A 19,228-nucleotide genomic window follows, 5' to 3' on the forward strand; every position below is an offset into this window, starting at 1 on the left:
AATTGCCAGTTTTCTATAGGCCATCCTGAAGTAATTTATGATCATTTTAGGCCACTCTCTGAGTATTTTGGAATTGGCAAGGTGAAGGTTTACCCACCATGCAGTCTCTTTTCCCCCGTCCTACTTGTCGAGGTGAACAGGAAGCTCATGTTTCCCCTGTGCAGGCTCTGTGCAGACTTACAACAGTTGGAGCACTGTAGCCACAATGATGAGGAAAGGGTGCTGCTGGGGACATGGTACACAGTGGAATTGGAGGTTGCTGTGGCTAAAGGGTACAGGGTGGCAGAGATCTATGAGGTTTGGCATTTTGAAAGGAGGTCTGACAGTCTCTTTTCAAAGTACGTCAAAACATTTCTCCGGTTGAAGCAGGAGTCTTCTGGCTATCCCACAGAGTATGTTAGCAGTGTGGACAGAGAGAGATACATTGATGAATATTATAAAAAAGAAGGGGTGTGTTTACGCCCCAAGCTGATTGAAACCAACCCTGCTGAACACCAAATAGCCAAGCTTTTCTTAAATTCCTTGTGGGGAAAATTTGCTCAGAGGACAAACCTCCCTAGGACCTCCATAGCGAAAAAACCTGATGAGCTTTTCCAATACCTCTTTTCAGATAGCTATGAGGTCTCTATGTGTGAATTCCTTGATGGTGATACATGTTGTGTGTCTTGGAAAGATGCAAAAGATCATATAGTCCCTCCAGGTAACACAAATGTTTTTCTAGTGTGTTTTACAACATCATATGCACGCCTGCATTTGTACTCTATCATGGAGAAACTAGAGGAACAATGCCTGTACCATGACACAGATTCTGTGATCTATGTGTCTCGCAAGAGGGAGTACAACCCTCCCCTTGGAAACTTTTTAGGGGAGCTGACAAAGAACTGCCATCAGACCAGTACATAACAGAGTTTGTGAGCACAGGTCCTAAATCTTATGGCTACAAGCTGTCTGGGGGTGTATCCTGTATAAAAGTCAAGAGGATTACTCTGAATGTGAGTATCTGTCAAAAGATTTATTTTGCTAGTCTTAAAGGTCTGGTTTTTGCCTACGTTTCAGAACAGGGTCCTGCATGTGAGATCGTGGTAGAGCAGAACAGTATAGTTAGAAATAAGAAGAGGTGACAGATAGAAACACAGCTTTTGAGGAAAACACAGAGAGTGGTATTTGATAAGCACATCACCATTGAAGATGTTAAGACTATACCATACTGGTATTAAAAATGGATGCTCTCTGGCAACACCCCTTCTCTGCCATCCTTGCAGGACCTAGTAACTGTGGTAAAACTTTTTTTCTAAAAAAAAAATGCTGGACAACACACACTGTGCGCTGTCTGTGATGCCTGAAAAAATCGTGTGGTGTTACTCTTGTTGAGAGCCGTTGTACAAACAAATGCTCTGTAAATACCCTATGATAACTTTTGTAGAAGGTATGCCTGAGAAAATTGATGATGAGTTGTCACCCCTAAATAAAATCTGTTTTCTTGTTCTGGATGACCTGATGAGTGCTTCATCTGACAGTCAACAAACTGAACGCGCTTTCACAGAGTTTGTTCACCACAGGAATCTGAGCGTTTTTCTCATCACACAGAATGTTTTCTATAAAGGGAAATCTGCCCATACCATAAGCCTTAATGCCAAGTATATGGTGCTCTTTAAAAACCCGAGGGATAAATTACGGATCATTAATTTGGCATGCCAGATTTTCCCCGGGAATGTCAGCTATTTCATAGAGGCCTACCACGATGCCACACGGGAACCTTATGGCTACTTAGTTGTGGATCTAAACCCTAGAACTCCTGAGGATTATAGGGTCAGAACTGGTCTTTTCCCTCCTGACTGGCCTGTTGTATACATCAAGAAAAAACCACAGGGGGGATACAAAAGGGGCACACACTAATGCTTTCACAGGTATTCCTGTTAACTCATTGCATTGAGACATGTCTACCTGCATGAAGAGAAACCTCGCCCTATTAAAACTCCTTATTAAGGCCTCACCATGTCAGAGGAAGGCCATACTATGTGCAGCTTCTGATGATTTAATATCTGCCATATCCAAGATTGCCCTGAACACCTTAAAAGGGAATATTCCATTGTCTCCACACCAAGTGCGTGTGCTAAGAAAAAAAGTGGATTAATTAAAAAGCTGAGTAACAAGCACCTATCTCTGAGAAAGAAGAAGCTTTTGGTCAAGCAGTCTGGAGGTTTTCTTGCACCGCTGTTAAGCATTGCAATTCCTTTGATAACAAGCCTTTTAACCAAACAATAATGGAGTATGCATAAAAGATGTACTTGGTCCCCAAACACCAGCTAGATCTGCTAAAAGGGAACCCTCCTCCTAAGGAGGAAAATATCAGAGCGGCTACAATCTACACTTTAGACACTGAAATGCAAGGAGTTCTACAGAGGTCTGACTTAACAGAATATGAAAAGGCTAAACTTTATGAGGGTCTACTTCAAAAATATTTAACACATGTGAGGCTGGGTGATGCTGAAAAGGGAAAACTAAACCTGTTTCTACCACAACCCGAGATGCCTGCTGCTGAAGTTCCACATAGCTCTGACCCCTCCTTTCAAGAGATCTTGGACACTTTGCCTGTGCGCTCTAGGAACTCTGCAAAGATTTTGTTAAACAAGTTGAGGCAGAATGCCGCAGATACAGCGTGGGATGAGAGGGGCAGTTTCATCTATAAGGGAGCCACTGTTGATGGTTCCAACATGGTGGACCTGATCAAAGCATTCACCCAAGTTCATGCACTGCATTCCAAACGCTTCCCTGAAGGCTGGGATCTGTTCATGAGTGGTTTGGCAGAGTTAAATGTCCCTACCTCTGTTGCAGGAAACCATACCACTGCTAACTTGGCAAAGAGGCACCTTTTAACATGGTGATTCTCTTTATTTAGCAGGGGGAGAGTAACTGGCCCTATCCAGCCCCAGCACAGTACAGCCCCAGACTGTTTTTAGATTGTGAGCCCTTTGGGGACAGGGTTCCATCTTATTTGTTGGTTGTTTCTCTGTGTAAACCACCCTGAGCCATTTTTGGAAGGGCGGTATAGAAATCAAATAATAATAATAATAATAATAATAATTATTATTATTATTATTATTATTATTATTATTATTACTACCAGCAGTGAGTTTTTAGAGCATGTGAAGAACCCTACCCCTGCAGCTAGCCCTCTACCCTTAACTCCTACACCCAGGACTTCTAAAATACTCGTGAGAACTCACTGGCTCCAGTTGTAGCCTGATACACACACACACACACACACACACACACACACACACACACGGTCAAATAAAAATTTTCTCTGAAATATATTTTACAGGCTGGTAGTTGTTGATTTGCGGGTAGGGAACACACACATATACTCTTTTAAAAGTCCTCAAGGCTTACTTTATTGTTCTGTGGAAATCAGTACAAGATCCACACACTTGTGTGTTTTGAAAACAATTTGGGGCATGTCTGGGCATGCATTTCTTTTTCTTAACATACAGCTCAACCATTTGGTCATTTCTTTCTAAATCCCCCAAATACAATTCTTGAATCTGCTTAAATGTTAAACCCCTACCCCTCTGCTGTAGAAAGAACACACAGTGGTAGCCGCAGATAACAGAATCAGGAGCTTGGAGCTGTCGGGGTTGAAAGACTGTCTTAGAGGCATTTTTTCTTTAAAAATTCATTACAGCATTGGGAAACCATGGGTGATTTGGGGGGTGTCCATAAGAATAAAAAAAACTCTCCTTGGTTGTCCTCTGTCAGTTAGATGGCTAGCTAGTACTCTCCCAGGAGGTTATGGGGGTGTGTGTTCACTACAAGACCCACAGGTCTCTTTCTAGGTAACCAGTCACTAGGAAAAACTCCAAAGAAAGTCTTTTGGGTTCAGGGGCTTGCAGACAGCACGCGTGTTAGCTGTATGCTATCCATATTACATATAGTCGAACAGTACATCCCTCCTGTGGTTTATCTCGATGAGGTTGTCAAATACTACATACACAATCATATTGATGGTCACTTGAAGTGGTCTGCCAAAGAGTATTTTGGCCCTCAGATTCCCTGTTTTAATCAGGGAATAGTGGCCCCCACATTCTTGGTCAGGCTTTAGATCAAATGCAAACAGTGTGTAGCCTTTCCCATATTCTTCCCTATTAATGAGCAGTGGTCTGTCTTCTAGGTGCTTGCCAGTGACCTGTACCAGCCCCATATACTCACGGACATAATTACACGCTGTGAAGTCTGGCTGGTAAGGTTTCATGGGTACTGAGGTACTATCCATATAGAGGTAGGCAAAGTTAATGTCATAATGCTTGAAATTTAAGGGGGTTTTGGTATATGACCCACTAAATGCATCGTTATCCACAAAACCGATGATGACAGTTTTTGGCAACTGTCCTAAATATAAATTCTCCTGATTGCAGACACAACTTCCAGTGGGAATACGGAACACTTTCATACTCACACGGTCCACTGGGTATTTTGCATTGGCTGTGAGCAATGCCTCAGCATGTGCTAACTGCACAGGGAACATTTCTTGATAAAGAGGGATGCTGACAATATTTGCAGCCTGTAGCGGGGGTTAGCTCCACCTGCCATCAGACAGAATGTGACCTTGTTACGCTTTAGTTTAATTTTCACATCTATGCCATTTAAAAGCAGTTTTTCTTGAAACATAAGAGCTGTGTGTAAGTGTCCCAATAGGTCCACTTTCCGACTTTCAGATGTAAAGGAGACTCTGTCAACAAACCCATTGTTCACTCCATCTAACGTCATTATCTCATAGAACCCTGGGGTGTCCTTATAAAATAAGCCAGCTGAAAATTGTGTAGATAAAGTGGTCTCACTGTAATTTATCATCGCTTCAATGAACGCCCGGTAGGGGTAGGTACTACTGCTCTGACTGACAAGACGGTCTCCCAGGGTCACATCCATCTGCTAAACATGGTGGCAATTGGGTAGTTCACTAGCCCCACAACAGAATCCTGTGCCAGGTTGGTTCCATCCTCCTTGACAATTTTACAACACACGTATAAAAGCCTGTTATTCAAATCCAGGTAAAAATCTCCAGCAATAAAAAGTCCAGAGGTGCCATGTCTGTCAGTGCGGTAAGCAGTGGCACCTCAACATATACGCTTCTCTCAATACTTGTTTGTGTTGGTGTGATTTGGAAAAGGTCCAGTTCCGATTTCATGCATTCTTCGGAGCTGCAGTGTATAAAAGCCATTATGACTTAAAAGATGTCACCGGGAGCATGTTTCCTCTTCCCCTTAGGATGCCGTTGACACTTCTGAGGCTTTTTCAGGCTCACCCCTTTTCTTTTAAGAGGCTAGGGAGGCCCTGATAGCTGCACCCGTGATGCTTTTCATTTTCTTTTGATATACATCAGTCCTGACCCCCATTGTGAGGAAGAGCATGATCCATCTTGTTCAGAACAGCCTGGGAGGCGCGCCCCACTACATCTTTAGCAATCCCTCGTGCTAGTGTTTTGATATGTGGCTTAATGATTTCCAGACCCCGTCTCAAAAGAGGGACAGCTTTCCTGAAAAGGATCCGAAATATACCACCAATTTCTGCCCCATACATGACTGGGGCCCCCATGAAGCCAGGAAAGGCGCTTCCAGCCTGGGCCCTGTAATAGCTCTTGTAAAGGGCGGGGTCACCATAACTTTTCAGAATTGGCATTTTTCTTTTCCCTTAAAGTTGTAGGCCTCTCCTGGGGCGAAAGTGTAGCTTCACAATCACCTTGCCAAAACGGAATGGCACACATTTGTCCTGGTCCAACTTTATCTGGACTGTGATTGTGTCAATGTGGTGCTTGCTCACAGAGATGTAATGTGGCTTGTCATAAACAATGTTAACACACTCACCGTTCTGCTCCTTCACGGTAATCCTTCGCAAAAGGGGGATATGGTGATCTCCCCCTATCTGATACTCTACAATGTCTGTATAAACAAATAGAGTGTTGAACCCCCCTGTTATGTCAGCAGGAAAAGGGAATCCTTTGCTGGGTGTATCATGAACAAGTTTTGACCCCACCAGCTATGCTTTTTGGGTGTGTGTCAGGAAGGATCCCTAATATGTGTGCTAATTCTGCCCCTGCAGAAAAGGTGAATGCATTGTTAGGACTCATAAACTGAATATTTCTAGTAACAGTGTCATAAAGTAGGGATGCCCCCTCTAGAGCGTTCTGGGTGCTGGTGATTTCATTCATATCATGCAGCAAATCTGCAATGCAGGAGTAATAGCCCTTTCGTAAGTAGAAGGCCCATTTCTTTAACCCCTTGCTATATTGAAAGGGGATATCTGCTGTGATGGTGTCCCAAGCGCATGGGTACTGTATCTCCAAGATCACTTCCCACTCCCCTGGAAGATCCAGCAGCCTGGCTAGTTGGATGGTGAAGTCTGAGCTAGTGTTCTGTGGAAATGCCTTCTTGCTGACATTACTAGGAAGCGTAATGTAAAACCCTCTATCACCCATTGCAGAGGTCTGAAGCAGGCACCCAACTATTGAACTTGTCAGGCCACCCCTGCCCACTTCACTAAATGTCGTTTTACTTTACCACGTCCTTTTGTAGCTAGAATTTTTTCAACCCTGTACAGTTTGTCCTCTCCTGCTTTAACTTTCTGTAATTCTTCAAGATAGAAGCTCCTGAGACTGGCTCACCCATGTAGTCTTTTAGCAGATAGACCGGCCTTTCAGCTTTTCTGATGACTCAGTCCACTATAAACAATTCTGTGGTGTAGTTCTGTTCATAACCTTTCTCAAAAAACCCTTTAATTTTAGAAATCCTGATGTGATCTCCTTTTCTTAACACTGGACTTGGCTTTTTTATGGCTACTGCAGCCATAGATTCTCCTCCAAACAGACAGGTCGTTGCTGGTCGTTACTGGCCTGCATTGTATGGTTCTGTGAAAGCTGTGGTTATAGCTTTTTAGGAGCTGAGGCAGGATATCAATATACCAGAATGTGTTGTGAGCAGTAAAATACCTCCACATATGTGTTTTTAAGGTTTGGTTCAGTCTCTCCACAAGGGCTGCTTTGACATCATTGTTGGTGACAAAGTGGTGAATATTTTGCTCCTTTAACAGTGCCCCTACATACTTATTTAAAAATTCCCTCTCTCTATCTGTTTGGAGCTTGCCAGGCTCTTGGCCTTCTCTGAAAATAGCCTTAAAAGCACCAGCCACTTCCCTCCCTGTTTTATATTTAGAGGTACAGCCCAGGCATATCTAGATAGAATATCCACCACTGTCAAAATGTACTTGTAGCCATTGTTGTATTTACAATCCTGTTGCATGTCCACTAAATTGGCCTGCCATTGTGCATCCACCCCTGAAACAACAGTCTTGTTTCTTTTAAAATGAGTCCTTGCAGGTCTGTGTAAGCATCCTGCTCTGAAAGCCATGCCTCAACATGCCTTTTACTCAGCTCTTTACTATGCTGCCTGGTCTCTTGAAATAGCGGGTTTACACCTCTGAAACTCCCCACTCTCCCAGGGGTGTAATATATTTTCTTTAGGATTTCTTCGGGCCCTGCCATGGTTCTGTTTAACACAGGTATGAACACACATATTTAAAACAAATTTCTTTTATTGGTCACCATCAGTACACGCACAGGAAATGCAGGACACATTGATATCCCCAAGGTGCATGTTCTCAAAGGCCCATACCTGCACAAAAGAGGGGAATATTTTAATACTGACAGGTAAAAACACAGGCAAACAAAGCAAGGCAGATTAAATCCCCTCCAACTCACCAGCTTGTCGGTTTCCGCAATGGGGTCTGGTTCTTCAGGCTTTGTAAGCACAATGCCATACATGGCTTCCTCCTCCTCCCCACAGTGATGATGAAGTAATGATGATGAAGTAAATGATGATGAAGTAAAGCACACAGCCCCACAGTAAGCGGCCCTTGGGTTGCTGGGGCTTGGGGTCAGGCAATCACAAAATGACCAGTCTTCGCTTGACCTGCAGCACTTATACTCACAATAGGATACCCTTGGCCTGGATGACAAGTAAGATTCACAGCCACACTCATCTGAATAAGTATACTCTCCACATGAGCTATCACAGCAATGCTCGTTGCACCATGTATATTGTGGTCTGCTCTGTACCCATTTTTTCTTCTTCCTACACCGCTTTTGTTTCACAGACACTTCTGTTTCAGAATCTGATGAACACGTTTCCCACTTTGGAGGCAGTAGCTGGAGGCTCTCCATCTTCAGTTTCCATGGGGGTTACAAGGTTGGTGTTACAGCGACTGCAATCACATTCTAGTTTACCATCCTCATCCATTGGCTCTGCTGCAAAGTTAGTTTCTGGAACCTCACCAGCAATAAGGCCAGCCATGTGGTGGGTTTTCATACCAGTAGGAGGGAAGGACAGACTCCATGTGCAGTTGCATAGGCCTAATCTTCGTGAGTGCCTGTGGCAATGATGGGTCAGTGGGATGCAGTGGAGTCCTAGCATCAGCCATAGTCTCTGTACAGCTGAAAAATGGTTTCCCTCTAAACACACAGCCCCTAGTCTTGTTCGTAGAGGGGTCACTTGACCCCATTTCAGCCAATAAAGCTACACAAAATGACCGCCTAACCATTATCACGTCTGCGCATTTGGACCTTTCCGGGATCTGAAACCTGTTCCTATTGGTCCAGGGTGGCTAGGTTTGTAGAGGGGTCACATGCCCACCTTCGGGACATGCCTGGACATATTCTTGGGGTGGGAGTGGACGTGGGGGGCCAAACCTCCGGGATTGAGGGCGTACCCCTACTTCTGACCCTTTCCGGCCACATGGGGGTCTTCTCTGACCATTTCCGCTGACGTATTTCCACTGACACATATCCGGTGATGTATTTCCGGTGACATCATCATCAATTTTATTACGGCCTTTGGCCAGCAGAAATAGGAGTAACAAATATACTCAATACAACGATCAATAAAACAATGCTAAAACACAATATAACAAAATACAATCACTCATAATAAATTACTTAAAAACAATAAACAGCTCTCGCAATAAAGCACTTAATAGGGACCTTAACCTAATGGCAATATAGAAACATTTAGCCACAATTGTTGTAATCCCAGGGCTTAAATCCGCGAGGCAGTAATGTGTATAAAAGAGATCACACCTTCCGGGAAATTTGAGTAGCAGAGGGGAAATAAGTTCTTCTCTAGCATCCCGATATAAAGAGCATTATAGCAATACATGGGTGACAGTTTCCAGGAGGCCAATGCCACAAGGGCAGAAAACCGCAACAGGATGATCTTTAGCAAACCTCCGTTCCAAAAGAGAAGAGGGCAACACATTAAACCAGGCCCGAGCAAATGAAACCCGAAATTTAGAAAAATGCAGCGTTTTTAAGTAATTAGCACCTCTATCTCCCCAAGGTGGCAAAATCCCAAAATGTAAAGGGGAGCAAGTCCTATTGGCCGAAGACATAAGTTCCTGCTGTTCAATATCGTGCAAACGGAGAAATAATATTTCCTTCACTTTATTATATTCCCAAGTAAGGAGTTCTGAAGGAGAAAGGCCCAGTTGAATAATTTTATTATTTACACGTTAGCCAAGGGTTGGGATAAGAATCCACCCATAAATATTGGAAAAATATTGGCCAGAGTGGTGTAGTGGTTAGAGTGCTGGACTAGGACCGGGGAGACCCGAGTTCAAATCCCCATTCAGCCATGATGCTAGCTGGGTGACTCTGGGCCAGTCACTTCTCTCTCAGCCTAACCTACTTCACAGGGTTGTTGTGAGGAGAAACTTAAGTATGTAGTACACCGCTCTGGGCTCATTGGAGGAAGAGCGGGATATAAATGTAATAATAATAATAATAAGAAGAAGAAAATTCCTGGATCTCAGAACAGAGTTTACTTCATCTAGCAAAAGTAAGCTCCCAGGCTTTACAGACAATAGAGAAAGATCCAGATTCCAAACATAGAGCAGAATAAGGCACACACCTAGGCAATGCAAAGATTGCTCTTAGAAAAATAGACTGTACTCTCTCCAGTTCAACTGTTACTCCCTGGATCCATAGCGGGACTCCAAAAAGTAGTTGGGCCACGATCTTAGCACGAAATACCTGGAGTGCCATGGGAACAAACTGGCCCCCTTTAGAGTAGTAAAATCGCAAAAAGGCACTGAGAGTATTGCGGGCTTTATGAATTGAAGACAGCCTGTGGGTTTTCCAGTTTAGATTATATTGAACTAATATGCCTAAATATTTATAGTTGTAAACCTGCTCAATGTGGTTCTGATTTATTACCCATTTATATAATTTCCTGGATTTAGAGAAAACCAGGACCTTTGTTTTTTTATAGTTAACTGTTAGTTTGTTAACAGTTAACAAAGCACGCAACAGTCTTTGCAGACCTAATCTGGACTGAGATAGCACAGCTGCGTCATCGGCATAGAGTAAAATGGGCACTCGTTTGTTAGCCAACTTCGGGGCATGGGAATCCACACTCTCCAGAATTGGAGCCAAATCATTAATAAAGAGATTAAACAGTGTCAGGGCCAAGACGCAACCCTGTCTGACCCCTCGAGTAGAGGGGATAGAATCAGTTAGGGCCCCATTGATAGCGTATCTAACCCGTAATGAGGAATTGGAGTAAAGCTGCATCATCAAAAATAACAATCTCTTATCTATTGTTGTTTTTCCAAGTTTGGACCATAATAAATATCTGGAGATAGAATCAAACGCAGATTTTAAGTCGCTAAAGGCAACAAAAAATTTGCATTTGGGGCCGCTAGAGTATTTCTTAGCTAGATGGTGCAGCATCATACAATGATCGAGAGTAGAGCAGCCTGCTTTAAAGCCTGCTTGTTCAATCCCGAGAATTTGATTTTCTGAAATCCATGCCTCAAGCTTATCCAAAAGGTACAGAGCATATAATTTGCCAACCACTGACAGCAAACTAATGGGTCGATAATTGGATGGATCTGAATGGGAACCATTTTTGAATATGGGAACAACTATTGCTGTTTTCCATTGTTCTGGAACAACACCTGAACTATTAATCGATGTAAATAAATTAGCTAGAACTAAAGCCCACCATTCTATATTGGTTTTTAATAGTTTAGGAAGAAGAAGATCAGGACCAGGAGCTTTTCCATTTTTAAGGCGACCTATTAAATCCGTTATTTCAGCAGGCGTAACAGGAGGCCAACGGGGCAACTCCCCAGTCAGAGGGGGAACAAAGATTTGGCTAGGCTGGGCATCATTATAGACCGCAAAAAAGTGAGATTCCCACGATCTAGCCGGAATTCTACAAGGCATATTAACCCGGCTGGTTGCCGAAACCAATCTCCAAAAAGTGTGGCTATCTTTATTAGTAGTAGCCATAATAAGCTTGTTCCAGACACTTCACAATGCTTGTTGTTTAGCATCTTTAACACTACTTTTGAATGCCTTTTTAATCTGATAGTAGATTGGTGGGACTATTTGTTCTGTACCCAATCTATATTCTCTATAGATACTCAGCAGTTGTCTAAGTAATGCCCTGCAACGCAGATCAAACCAGTTATCAGCTGCTCTTTTACTATAGGCCTGTGAAGAATGTAGCTTACTACAATGTAGGAACTTTTGCATAAGGGCAGTTTCTAATTTTCCATAAGCAACAATTGTTTGAGGTCCCATGTGAGCTTGCACAATGGAGTCAAATAAATCTCTACCTTCGGGAGAATCATAAAACCTGGAAATCTCATTTTCTACCTCCTTGGACCATCTTATTTTGCAGCTAAGATTGGCAGAACTATCCTCAAAAGCACAGGGGAACAAATTACCCCTCCTTTCCTGAGCAAGATCTAAATAGATGTTCATGGGTCAATGATCACTAAAAATTTGCTCACCCACTTCAAAGGAGGATACATAGGGAAGGATAGATTTGGAAACCATAACATAGTCCACTACACTATTTCCCTGCGAGGAAAGAAACGTATATTCCCCAGGAATATCAGAGGGTATAGTACCGTTTAAAATGGTCAACTCATGTATCTTAGTTAAATAGAGCAATTGGGCTCCTGAGTTGATAAATTTATCTTTAGAATAACGGTTAGTGAGAGAAGCACCACCTATACAATCTCCCCATTTCCAAAAATGCGAGGCCATCAACATTTTATCATCGGTACCACATCTGGAGTTAAAATCCCCCATAAGAATTACAGAAGCATGGGGAAAATTCAATAATGCTTCAGTTATATACATATCCAACTGTTCCCAGATCAAAGTAGTGGAATTAAGTGATTGACTAGGAGGCAAATAAACATTGATCAATAACAAGTCTCCACTCCTAGCCTTGATCAAAATCGCCATAGCATGGGGGGCAGGTCAGCTAATCGGATGGATTCTACATTCAAGGCTAGCGATATACAACATACTAAGCCAGCCTTCAGCCTTCCCCATTGGTATCCGAGTGGGCTTTCAGTGAGTAGATAGTATAGCCACTGATATTGATCTCATCTTTTGTCCACGTCTCCTGAAACACTAGAATATCCCACTGTTGGATATAAGTAATAAACTCTGCATCTTTTCTCTTCCCGTTCCACCCGGCAATATTCCAGCCAAGAATTTTCCAGGTCGACTGTTCACCGCTCGCATAGCAAGTCTCTGAGTGGGCAGGGAAGAGCTGTTCGGTCGAAAACTCCAAAAATGAGGGACCTACACCATTTCCCATCGTGGATTTTGCCACCAAGGTTTCCAACTCTGAGAAGCCTCCCACACTCCCTTCTAGCGGTGCATCCCCAGATGTAAAGTTCAGATACTTCAGCTTGGCCAAGACCAGCTGAGACTGTCATTGCTGCGAAAGAACAGCAATGTAGGTCATCAATAGCCAAGCTACTCGGGTGATCCTTCGAGCAGGAGAGATTAGACTTATCATTCTCCTGTAAATAAACAGATGAAATAATATTACTTGTGCTTTCCTCTGGAGAGATCTTCTTCCTTTGATTCCTGTTTTCTGTTAAAATAGCCTCAAGAGATTTTAACTTGGAAATGTTAGACCATAAACCATCCTTCAGGAGTGATCCCGCTATTAGTTCATTCTTATCTACTTCACCCGGCAACTCCATTGGGCTGGTAGCATTAAGAGCTAACAGAGAGTTCTTAGAGATAGAATCATTCACTGCTTCCAAAGGTTTCAGGATATTGGAATCCAGGGACTTCAGTTCTTGTGAGTTAGGAACCAGACAAGACTGGGTGTCCGCCTGCGTCGCCAAAGATAAATCCCCATGTATTTCGACTATATCACTCTCCTCCAAAAAGTATGGGGGTTGCAATCCATTGGATAGTTCACCCACTTCCGAAACAGTGACAAACAAAAGATTGTTTGGTTCTCTTGAGCCTAACAAGGTTGAACTGGGTACAGCAATAGTGTTCAATATAGGATCTGTACACCCAGTCTGAGTTTGATGATCTTTCTTAACTATAGGGGAACTGCAAGAGGATTTTCTCTTCTGTGGGTTGCCAGTAGTCAGATTTGCTCATGTGATCATGCATTTCCTCATGGACTCCAGATCTAGTTCAATGGGGTCCTCGGGAGTGTTTGAGAGCTCCCCAATAACTTTCCTGGGGAATATCTCCCAATTAGCTAGACAGTCTCGCATTCTGAGCAAAGATTGAGGGATTAAAGCATAGTCAAATCTAAGTAGCAGTTTGAACATGTAAGATTTAAAAGATTTGAGCTTAGAGAAGGAAATCAAATCAATTGCTTGAAGGGGAAAGCACAAAATCTGAGCTAATGAAGCTCTAATTTTTCCTTTTGTATTCCAGCGCTGACGATTAGTGGAGTTATGACAAATGTCCAAAATAATATGGTTTGGATGATAGGTCGACTGAGAATTGCCATGTTTGGGACGTGATGGGTGATATCCAGAGGGGGACAAACAAACCTCCCCCTTGGGTGAAACAGAATACTCAGTTAACGACACAAGGTCAGAAGCTGGAATCTGCACTCTCGTTTGAGAATAAGCATCAGCAAGCTGTTTGCCTTCCTTTACTTGTAATGATTTGCTGTCTTCAGATCTACCCAGTGAAGCTGAATTAGATAACTTTTTCAAATCCATGGCTAAGGAGTCCATCTGGGCTGTGATTTTAGAGAGACGCTGAAATAAGTAAATCAAAGTCTCCAGTATAAGTTTGGACATTTTAAATGGTATTTCCTCACTGATAGCAGGAGTGGCAGATTTCCTTAAATTGCTGGGAGATAAATTAGCTGGGTCATCCATAGAATGTGAGAGGGGCTCACTCATCCCGCTCAGATTGTAATGAAAGCCAGGTGATTTATTACATACTTGACTCTGTTCAAGGCAGACCCCCACTGGGCTAGTCCTCCGGCTCTCAGCGATAAAGTCATTCCCAGCATTTTCAACATGCAAAGAGCCTGCAAACGGAGGTTGCAAAAGAGAGGAGTCACTCTTTGCTTGAGCAGCTGTGTCTACTGCATAGAAAGGCTTAGAGACACAGACAGAGCTCAGAGTGGTTTTCTCAAAAAGCTTAACTTTGTTAGAATGTTTCTTAGCCTGCCTCCTCCTCATTTCTTACTTGGGTGCAAACACTCCTTGCAGACGCTCCTCATTCACTCCAGCTAAAAACCACTGAGTCAGGGGAGACAAATCTTGCAGTAAGGTAATCTCAGTCCTCTAATAGTGAGAACATTCCCCAAAATTGGCACAGCTTCAGAATACAAGCCAGACAACTCAATTAGGCTATAAGCCAAAGGCAAAAGTCTCAATTAAAAAAGAAAAACAGAATATAAGATAAAAACGAGCTCAGAACTTGCGTGTTGCCTCCTCCTGTTCCTCCTTTCTCTGGTGACGTCAGTGCATTTTGACAGCTGCACACCCCACCCCCATGACATCACTATGATGTCATTCTCCAGCCACGTGCATTTGTTTGTAAACAAAAGAACATGGTTTTTGACAGCAGGTATACTACTTATATTTTCTTAGGGCTCTTATGTCTAGGTAACTACACCATAGGCCTCCTGGACACAAACACCCAAAAGACATAGTGTCAAGCTCCAAAAGTCTATTTGACTGTGTAGCAGATTAAAATCTTTGCCTTAGAGCTAGCTCACGTGAGGGAAGGAAATGCTGACTCATCCCTGCAGAGCTGCCTAGCTTGGCTTCTAAACTCTTATGTATTTTTGGTTCAAAAATGGCTGCTGCTGCCACCCACTTATTGACAGAACCTGACCCCACCCACCTGGGCTTGGGGTAAAATCCCAGGGAAACTCTTTCTTTTGCTATTGGAAAAGTACAAGCCTACACATGGTGAGAAAACTGATAGCTGTTGACCATCTGAGGCATGTTTGTACCAGAGTAAAAACCCCTTTCAGCCCCCTCCTTTCTCCTGAGTTAAAAACCCACTCAGAGAAGCTTGTAAAAGAAAAGAACAAAAACAGTTTTATTCAAATGTTACAGACTGCTTCTGTCTGAGGCTTTTTCAGCTTTTAGTTGCAGGTAAAAATATTCAGTAGGTTACAAGAATACTTCAAAAAGCACCCTGAGTGATGCTGGGGTGGCACACTTCTAAAATTGTGGTTACCCAGTTGTAAAGAACAGGTATGTAGGAAAATGCAGAAGCACACTTAAAAGCTTACAGGTAAACAATCATAGAACAGTATCTGGGATATACAAAATGCACACAAAAGAAACCAAAAATCTAACACAAAATCTGAAGAAATGACCCTTTCCCCCTAGACTAACTTGCCAAAGCCCAGGCTTCCTTTTCTTGAACTCACCAAATTCTGGTTGAGAACTTAAGCTTCCTGGCTTCCCAGGACCTGCAGAGACATTTTTCTGCAGCCAGTCCTCATGGCCACATATCTTTCTCTGCACCTCCAGCCAGCTGCTTCTAACAAAGAAACTCTCCTCATCCTGCCAACATCTCTCTAGGTCCCACCCACCTGGTGTGCTGATTGGCTGAACCCTGGTCAGCCAATCACCAGTCTGTCAGTCAAGACAGGGTTCACTTCTGACTAATTCTTTAGGGGGAGGGGTAGCTGATCACTACAGCCTGCTTTGTCCTAAGCTTTTCAATAGAGGTCAAATCCACAACTCTGCTTTGCCATATAGCACTGTGGGACTCTGTTCCCTCCTTGGCTGTCTCAACCCAGCTGTTCTTCAGCTGTGAATAATGCAGCTGCAACTGGTGAGAACAGTAACAATCACACTGCACCCTATCTCCTGATTGAGAGCTGTGGTTCCTAAGAAGTTGTAGCAGTATTGCCAGTTGGTATGTGGTTGTCTCCTCCACACAACATACAGTTGCTTCCATGGGTTGCTTGCCAAATCCACAACTCAGCTTCACCACACAGCACTGTGTGGTTCTGCACCACTGAATATACCCTTCGGCACTGCTGAGGCATTGCTTTTCTACAATGAGATGTAAGTGGAATTAAAACAAGAGTTCCACACAGCACTTAAAGCAGTGCTTTTTAAATCCTGCAATGGTTGTCCCCATGGCTAAGATGCTTCTGTAATGTTTACTTAGAGGTTAGTCAATAAAAGTCTCATACAGCATTCATTAAAAGCTATCTGTTTGGTTCCTGGTTTGGGAGGGAGAGGCTTTAATTACACATTTCCTCACCCCCCGCCTTATTTAGAAATGTGAAGGCCTGGAGGAAAACCCAACACTCCCCCCCCTGACCCCCCCACCCTTGTTCCAGGAGAAAAAAAGCAGGGGCTGTGTTTTTTCAAGCCCTTAACATCTCTACTTAAAAAAAAAAAAAAGGATAATGATGCTTTTTGCAATAAAAATGAAAAGAAAAAGAATGAGATAAAATCATAATTAAACCCAGGACAGGAACTGACATTAAGGGGGTATTTAAGAGAGGCTATTGAAGGGGCAATGAACAGGCTATTCATCCGTGATCTTCTCTATTTGTGAGTAAATAAGCATAAGTTCTGGTAAACTAATACTATCCTTGTCTTTGTGTTAAGTATTTTTGCTTATACTTATACTGAAAACAATATAAATTAATATGTTAAGAAGAGATTTTGTCAAGATAATTATTAATCATCTTAATATGCTAAGAAGAGATGTGTGAAATATTTTTATAGCTTTTTTCTTACCTTGTCTGAGTGAGCTTTATATTGGATCATTCTCTGTAGGACTTGATAAAGTAAATTGGTGGTTATGGATTTTTTTACTACTCTTCTGGAATAACCCTAGTTCCCTGAGGGAAGATTATAAATTTGCAAGTTGTCTTTTGACACTTGTAGTTTCCACCATTCAATGTGTAAAAAGGAAAACAAAATATTGTGTGTGTTTGAAATATTTCTCTATTTTAGACTGGTAGTAAGAATGCAGAATACAACAGAATTTTTGTCATTATCACATAAGCAACAAACTGTATTAGTTTCATTACTTATGCAATAAGAAGATTACACTAAACTCCTTGCAGCCAGTAACTGGAACCAACACCAATAAGAGAATAGCAGATGGAGCAAACTAAAGAGTAATAAATTAACTATAACCTCACCATTTTTGTATCCTCTATAATAAAGAGGTAGAGTGTGATCCCGTGCTGCCCGTGTCTTTTTTGGCAGTTCTGGGCATGCGCGGAGCGCATGCCCAGAACCGCCGAAAAAGATACGGCCGCCCAGGCACAGGCGGCTATGTTGGCCAAAATGATCAAATTGCCCTTAACGATTCCCGCTGCGGCCGCCGCCGGCCGGCCGCCCGCCCTCCCAGCTGCCTGAGTCCTCCTCTCCCGGCCCCACGGTTGGCCATTTTGCCCCAATTGTTGTCCCAATCGTATTAAAAAAAATACTGGCGCGGCCGCCACCGCCGACCAGCCGACCGCCCTCCCAGCTGCCCGAGTCCTCCTTACACTTTTAGGCCCACTTCAGTCGGGTGATGAAAGTCCATAATTTGAAAGGGAGAGAGGAGCTCGCAAACAGAGCTCCTCTCTGTGCAAAGGCTCTGCCCGAACTGGCGCTATGGACGCAAAGGACGCAATAGGCGTCCTTTGCGCCCAAAGTGCCAGTTCGGGAAGAGGCTTTGCAGAGAGAGGAGCTCTGCTTGCGAGCTCCTCTCTTCTTCTCAAAATATGGACTTTAATCACCCGAATGACGTGGGCCGGGGCTGAGGAGGACTCGGCAGTTGGGAGGGCGGTCGGTCGGTGGCGGCGGCCGCAGGGGCACTTGCATGGGCCGATTTGGCCCTTAATCATGGGGGGGGCGGAGAGGAGGACTCGGGCAGCTGGGAGGGCGGGCAGGCAGTTGCTGGCAGCAGCCGCGGCGGGAATCATTTGGTTCAATTCTGATAATTTGGGCAACATGGCCGCCCGTGTCTGGGTCGGAAAAATAGCACACACAGTGTCACAAGCACGCCCCAAGTTCCCTGCCAGCCCAGCCCATGGAGCGGACTACAGCCACCATTCCCTCTCCCCGGCCAACCAATCACATAGGGAGAAAACTCCCCCCCTTCCAACCAAGGGCAGGAAAACAGGCTGCATAAATAACGGCAGCGCGCGGCAGCCGAGCAGACTAACGGTCACCGCTTCATCACCGCCAGAGCAGAGTATTCCGAGAGCACCAGATGTCGTTGATTTCTGTCTCCACATTGTCACAATTTACCCAAAAAAAAAAAACCCTAAAAACCAGCCAGGAGACAAAACTTCCTGAGGGGAGTCAACACACCAACCAACAGGGAAGCCCTCACAACCAGAGAAAGTGCCTTCCCGCTCACAGTGGAATAACCTTTAATCTATCATTTTGAACGCTTTAGAGGGAAAAGTTTTTTTAAAAAAGGATAAATGTTGATTGCTCATTTGGGGGCAAAATTCAAGGCCAAATAAAAGTAATTTTTAAAAAGGAGAGAGAAGAGGGGGAAGGAAAAAAAGGAGAGAGAGAGAGAGAGAGAGAGAGAGAGAGAGAGAGAGAGAGAGAGAGAGAGAAGGCAGGAAAAAGGCAGAGTGAGAAAGAAAGAAAAGAGAAGAATAACCTAGCTGCTTTTACTTTAGACCTGCATCTGCAGCAGGATAAAATGGCAGACTAACACTGTGTGTCTGTTGCCATTATTCTTTAAGGAAAAAGTGACAGTGTGTGTCTGTCACCATCCATCTCTGAGGGTAAACCAGGAACAGAAAATATAAAAGGAATACCTTATGTAAACAAAACAAAACAAAAAAAAAAGGAAAGGAAAAAAGACCCAAATATATATATGTCGGGCACCTGAAAAGAAAAAGCCAAACTTAACAAAATAAAGATTTAAAAAACCAAGTGTCTC

This window comes from Hemicordylus capensis, chromosome 1 (assembly GCF_027244095.1).
Source record: "Hemicordylus capensis ecotype Gifberg chromosome 1, rHemCap1.1.pri, whole genome shotgun sequence".
NCBI lineage: Eukaryota > Metazoa > Chordata > Lepidosauria > Squamata > Cordylidae > Hemicordylus > Hemicordylus capensis.